The sequence below is a fragment of the Vicugna pacos genome, chromosome 35 (genome assembly GCF_048564905.1).
Source record: "Vicugna pacos chromosome 35, VicPac4, whole genome shotgun sequence".
NCBI classification, from domain to species: domain Eukaryota; kingdom Metazoa; phylum Chordata; class Mammalia; order Artiodactyla; family Camelidae; genus Vicugna; species Vicugna pacos.
Window position 1 is genome coordinate 9,792,863 of NC_133021.1, and position 6,948 is coordinate 9,799,810.

The following is a 6,948-nucleotide window of genomic DNA, read 5'->3' on the forward strand; positions in this document are numbered from 1 at the left end:
TATATGTATGGAGTGGAGTCTGCAACTGAAGAGAAACTTTGTGTTCCCAACCAGCTAGGTGAAGGACGGCTTTCACACACGCTTAACTCTCAAAACTGAGCATGTGGAGAGACGTTCGTTCATCTAGCACAAAGGGAACAGTTTGCAGGAGAAACACTTACTCTGGTTTCTCAGTCTGTTTCCTAGTGCCGGTTTGAAGTTCCTGCAGTTTTCACTGTAAAACCGAGTTGGAGCTTGTACCTCCCCATATATATGTATGGAGTGGAGTCTGCAACTGAAGAGAAACTTTGTGTTCCCAACCAGCTAGGTGAAGGACGGCTTTCACACACGCTTAACTCTCAAAACTGAGCATGTGGAGAGACGTTCGTTCATCTAGCACAAAGGGAACAGGTTGCAGGAGAAACACTTACTCTGGTTTCTCAGTCTGTTTCCTAGTGCCGGTTTGAAGTTCCTGCCGTTTTCACTGTAAAACCGAGTTGGAGCTTGTACCTCCCCATATATATGTATGGAGTGGAGTCTGCAACTGAAGAGAAACTTTGTGTTCCCAACCAGCTAGGTGAAGGACGGCTTTCACACACGCTTAACTCTCAAAACTGAGCATGTGGAGAGACGTTCGTTCATCTAGCACAAAGGGAACAGGTTGCAGGAGAAACACTTACTCTGGTTTCTCAGTCTGTTTCCTAGTGCCGGTTTGAAGTTCCTGCAGTTTTCACTGTAAAACCGAGTTGGAGCTTGTACCTCCCCATATATATGTATGGAGTGGAGTCTGCAACTGAAGAGAAACTTTGTGTTCCCAACAAGCTAGGTGAAGGACGGCTTTCACACACGCTTAACTCTCAAAACTGAGCATGTGGAGAGACGTTCGTTCATCTAGCACAAAGGGAACAGGTTGCAGGAGAAACACTTACTCTGGTTTCTCAGTCTGTTTCCTAGTGCTGGTTTGAAGTTCCTGCAGTTTTCACTGTAAAACCGAGTTGGAGCTTGTACCTCCCAATATATATGTATGGAGTGGAGTCTGCAACTGAAGAGAAACTTTGTGTTCCCAACAAGCTAGGTGAAGGACGGCTTTCACACACGCTTAACTCTCAAAACTGAGCATGTGGAGAGACGTTCGTTCATCTAGCACAAAGGGAACAGGTTGCAGGAGAAACACTTACTCTGGATTCTCAGTCTGTTTCCTAGTGCCGGTTTGAAGTTCCTGCAGTTTTCACTGTAAAACCGAGTTGGAGCTTGTACCTCCCCATATATATGTATGGAGTGGAGTCTGCAACTGAAGAGAAACTTTGTGTTCCCAACAAGCTAGGTGAAGGACGGCTTTCACACACGCTTAACTCTCAAAACTGAGCATGTGGAGAGACGTTCGTTCATCTAGCACAAAGGGAACAGGTTGCAGGAGAAACACTTACTCTGGTTTCTCAGTCTGTTTCCTAGTGCCGGTTTGAAGTTCCTGCAGTTTTCACTGTAAAACCGAGTTGGAGCTTGTACCTCCCCATATATATGTATGGAGTGGAGTCTGCAACTGAAGAGAAACTTTGTGTTCCCAACCAGCTAGGTGAAGGACGGCTTTCACACACGCTTAACTCTCAAAACTGAGCATGTGGAGAGACGTTCGTTCATCTAGCACAAAGGGAACAGGTTGCAGGAGAAACACTTACTCTGGTTTCTCAGTCTGTTCCCTAGTGCCGGATTGAAGTTCCTGCAGTTTTCACTGTAAAACCGAGTTGGAGCTTGTACCTCCCCATATATATGTATGGAGTGGAGTCTGCAACTGAAGAGAAACTTTGTGTTCCCAACCAGCTAAGTGAAGGACGGCTTTCACACACGCTTAACTCTCAAAACTGAGCATGTGGAGAGACGTTCGTTCATCTAGCACAAAGGGAACAGGTTGCAGGAGAAACACTTACTCTGGTTTCTCAGTCGGTTTCCTAGTGCCGGTTTGAAGTTCCTGCAGTTTTCACTGTAAAACCGAGTTGGAGCTTGTACCTCCCCATATATATGTATGGAGTGGAGTCTGCAACTGAAGAGAAACTTTGTGTTCCCAACAAGCTAGGTGAAGGACGGCTTTCACACACGCTTAACTCTCAAAACTGAGCATGTGGAGAGACGTTCGTTCATCTAGCACAAAGGGAACAGGTTGCAGGAGAAACACTTACTCTGGTTTCTCAGTCTGTTTCCTAGTGCCGGTTTGAAGTTCCTGCAGTTTTCACTGTAAAACCGAGTTGGAGCTTGAACCTCCCCATATATATGTATGGAGTGGAGTCTGCAACTGAAGAGAAACTTTGTGTTCCCAACAAGCTAGGTGAAGGACGGCTTTCACACACGCTTAACTCTCAAAACTGAGCATGTGGAGAGACGTTCGTTCATCTAGCACAAAGGGAACAGGTTGCAGGAGAAACTCTTACTCTGGTTTCTCAGTCTGTTTCCTAGTGCCGGTTTGAAGTTCCTGCAGTTTTCACTGAAAAACCGAGTTGGAGCTTGTACCTGCCCATATATATGGATGGAGTGGAGTCTGCAACTGAAGAGAAACTTTGTGTTCCCAACAAGCTAGGTGAAGGACGGCTTTCACACACGCTTAACTCTCAAAACTGAGCATGTGGAGAGACGTTCGTTCATCTAGCACAAAGGGAACAGGTTGAAGGAGAAACACTTACTCTGGTTTCTCAGTCTGTTTCCTAGTGCCGGTTTGAAGTTCCTGCAGTTTTCACTGTAAAACCGAGTTGGAGCTTGTACCTCCCCATATATATGTATGCAGGGGAGTCTACAACTGAAGAGGAACTTTGTGTTCCCAACAAGCTAGGTGAAGGACAGCATTCACACACGCTTAACTCTCAAAACTGAGCATGTGGAGAGACGTTTGTTCATCTAGCACAATGGGAACAGGTAACAGGTTAAACACTTACTCTGGTTTCTCAGTCTGTTTCCTAGTGCCGGTTTTTAAGTTCCTGCAGTTTTCACTGTAAAACCGAGTTGGAGCTTGTACCTCCCCATATATATGTATGCAGGGGAGTCTACAACGGAAGAGAAACTCTGTGTTCCCAACAAGCTAGGTGAAGGACGGCTTTCACACATGCTTAACTCTCAAAACTGAGCATGTGGAGAGACGTTCGTTCATCTAGCACAAAGGGAACCGGTTGCAGGAGAAACACTTACTCTGGTTTCTCAGTCTGTTTCCTAGTGCCGGTTTGAAGTTCCTGCAGTTTTCACTGTAAAACCCAGTTGGAGCTTGTACCTCCCCTTATATATGTATGGAGTGGAGTCTGAAACTGAAGAGAAACTTTGTGTTCCCAACAAGCTTGGTGAAGGATGGCTTTCACAAACGCTTAACTCTCAAAACAGTGCATGTGGAGAGACGTTCGTTCATCTAGCACAAAGGGAACAGGTTGCAGGAGAAACACTTACTCTGGTTTCTCAGTCTGTTTCCTAGTGCCGGTTTGAAGTTCCTGCAGTTTTCACTGTAAAACCGAGTTGGAGCTTGTACCTCCCCATATATATGTATGCAGTGGAGTCTGCAACTGAAGAGAAACTTTGTGTTCCCAACAAGCTAGGTGAAGGACGGCTTTCACACACGCTTAACTCTCAAAACTGAGCATGTGGAGAGACGTTCGTTCATGTAGCACAAAGGGAACAGGTTGCAGGAGAAACACTTACTCTGGTTTCTCAGTCTGTTTCCTAGTGCCGGTTTGAAGTTCCTGCAGTTTTCACTGTAAAACCGAGTTGGAGCTTGTACCTCCCCATATATATGTATGCAGTGGAGTCTGCAACTGAAGAGAAACTTTGTGTTCCCAACAAGCTAGGTGAAGGAAGGCTTTCACACTCGCTTTACTCCCAAAACTGAGCATGTGGAGAGACGTTCTTTCATCTAGGCCAAAGGGAACAGGTTGCAGGGAAACACTTACTCTGGTTTCTCAGTCTGTTTCCTAGTGCCGGTTTGAAGTTCCTGCAGTTTTCACTGTAAAACCGAGTTGAAGCTTGTACCTCCCCATATATATGTATGCAGTGGAGTCTGCAACTGAAGAGAAACTTTGTGTTCCCAACAAGCTATGTGAAGGACGGCTTTCACACACGCTTAACTCTCAAAACTGAGCATGTGGAGAGACGTTCGTTCATCTAGCACAAAGGGAACCGGTTGCAGGAGAAACACTTACTCTGGTTTCTCAGTCTGTTTCCTAGTGCCGGTTTGAAGTTCCTGCAGTTTTCACTGTAAAACCCAGTTGGAGCTTGTACCTCCCCTTATATATGTATGGAGTGGAGTCTGAAACTGAAGAGAAACTTTGTGTTCCCAACAAGCTTGGTGAAGGATGGCTTTCACAATCGCTTAACTCTCAAAACAGTGCATGTGGAGAGACGTTCTTTCATCTAGCACAAAGGGAACAGGTTGCAGGAGAAACACTTACTCTGGTTTCTCAGTCTGTTTCCTAGTGCCGGTTTGAAGTTCCTGCAGTTTTCACTGTAAAACCGTGTTGGAGCTTGTACCTCCCCATATATATGTATGCAGTGGAGTCTGCAACTGAAGAGAAACTTTGTGTTCCCAACAAGCTAGGTGAAGGACGGCTTTCACACACGATTAACTCTCAAAACTGAGCATGTGGAGAGACGTTCGTTCATCTAGCACAAAGGGAACAGGTTGCAGGAGAAACACTTACTCTGGTTTCTCAGTCTGTTTCCTAGTGCCGGTTTGAATTCCTGCAGTTTTCACTGTAAAACCGAGTTGGAGCTTGTACCTCCCCATATATATGTATGGAGTGGACTCTGCAACTGAAGAGAAACTTTGTGTTCCAAACAAGCTTGTTGAAGGACGGCTTTCACACACGCTTAACTCTCAAAACTGAGCATGTGGAGAGACGTTCGTTCATCTAGCACAAAGGGAACCGGTTGCAGGAGAAACACTTACTCTGGTTTCTCAGTCTGTTTCCTAGTGCCGGTTTGAAGTTCCTGCAGTTTTCACTGTAAAACCCAGTTGGAGCTTGTACCTCCCCTTATATATGTATGGAGTGGAGTCTGAAACTGAAGAGAAACTTTGTGTTCCCAACAAGCTTGGTGAAGGATGGCTTTCACAAACGCTTAACTCTCAAAACAGTGCATGTGGAGAGACGTTCGTTCATCTAGCACAAAGGGAACAGGTTGCAGGAGAAACACTTACTCTGGTTTCTCAGTCTGTTTCCTAGTGCCGGTTTGAAGTTCCTGCAGTTTTCACTGTAAAACCGTGTTGGAGCTTGTACCTCCCCATATATATGTATGCAGTGGAGTCTGCAACTGAAGAGAAACTTTGTGTTCCCAACAAGCTAGGTGAAGGACGGCTTTCACACACGCTTAACTCTCAAAACTGAGCATGTGGAGAGACGTTCGTTCATCTAGCACAAAGGGAACAGGTTGCAGGAGAAACACTTACTCTGGTTTCTCAGTCTGTTTCCTAGTGCCGGTTTGAAGTTCCTGCAGTTTTCACTGTAAAACCGAGTTGGAGCTTGTACCTCCCCATATATATGTATGCAGTGGAGTCCGCAACTGAAGAGAAACTTTGTGTTCCCAACAAGCTAGGTGAAGGACGGCTTTCACACACGCTTAACTCTCAAAACTGAGCATGTGGAGAGACGTTTGTTCATCTAGCACAAAGGGAACAGGTTGCAGGAGAAACACTTACTCTGGTTTCTCAGTCTGTTTCCTATTGCCGGTTTGAAGTTCCTGCAGTTTTCACTGTAAAACCGTGTTGGAGCTTGTACCTCCCCATATATATGTATGCAGTGGAGTCTGCAACTGAAGAGAAACTTTGTGTTCCCAACAAGCTAGGTGAAGGACGGCTTTCACACACGCTTAACTCTCAAAACTGAGCATGTGGAGAGACGTTCGTTCATCTAGCACAAAGGGAACAGGTTGCAGGAGAAACACTTACTCTGGTTTCTCAGTCTGTTTCCTAGTGCCGGTTTGAAGTTCCGGCAGTTTTCACTGTACATCCGATTTGGAGCTTGTACCTCCCCTTATATATGTATGGAGTGGAGTCTGAAACTGAAGAGAAACTTTGTGTTCCCAACAAGTTTGGTGAAGGACGGCTTTCACACACGCTTAACTCTCAAAACTGAGCATGTGGAGAAACGTTCTTTCATCTAGCACAAAGGGAACAGGTTGCAGGAGAAACACTTACTCTGGTTTCTCAGTCTGTTTCCTAGTGCCGGTTTGAAGTTCCTGCAGTTTTCACTGTAAAACCGAGTTGGAGCTTGTACCTCCCCATATATATGTAGGCTGTGAAGTCTGCAACTGAAGAGAAACTTTGTGTTCCCAACAATCTTGGTGAAGGACGGCTTTCACACTCGCTTAACTCCCAAAACTGAGCATGTGGAGAGACGTTCGTTTATCAAGCACAAAGGGAACAGGGTGCAGGGAAACACTTACTCTGGTTTCTCAGTCTGTTTCCTAGTGCCGGTTTGAAGTTCCTGCAGTTTTCACTGTAAAACCGAGTTGGAGCTTGTACCTCCCCATATATAAGTATGGAGTGGAGTCTGCAACTGAAGAGAAACTTTGTGTTCCCAACAAGCTAGGTGAAGGACGGCTTTCACACTCGCTTAACTCTCAAAACTGAGCATGTGGAGAGACGTTCTTTCATCTAGCACAAAGGGATCAGATTGAAGGAGAAACACTTACTCTGGTTTCTCAGTCTGTTTCCTAGTGCCGGTTTGAAGTTCCTGCAGTTTTCACTGTAAAACCGAGTTGGAGCTTGTACCTCCCCATATATATGTATGCAGTGGAGTCTGCAACTGAAGAGAAACTTTGTGTTCCCAACAATCTAGGTGAAGGACGGCTTTCACACTCGCTTTACTCCCAAAACTGAGCATGTGGAGAGACGTTCTTTCATCTAGCACAAAGGGAACAGGTTGCAGGGAAACACTTACTCTGGTTTCTCAGTCTGTTTCCTAGTGCCGGTTTGAAGTTCCTGCAGTTTTCACTGTAAAACCGAGT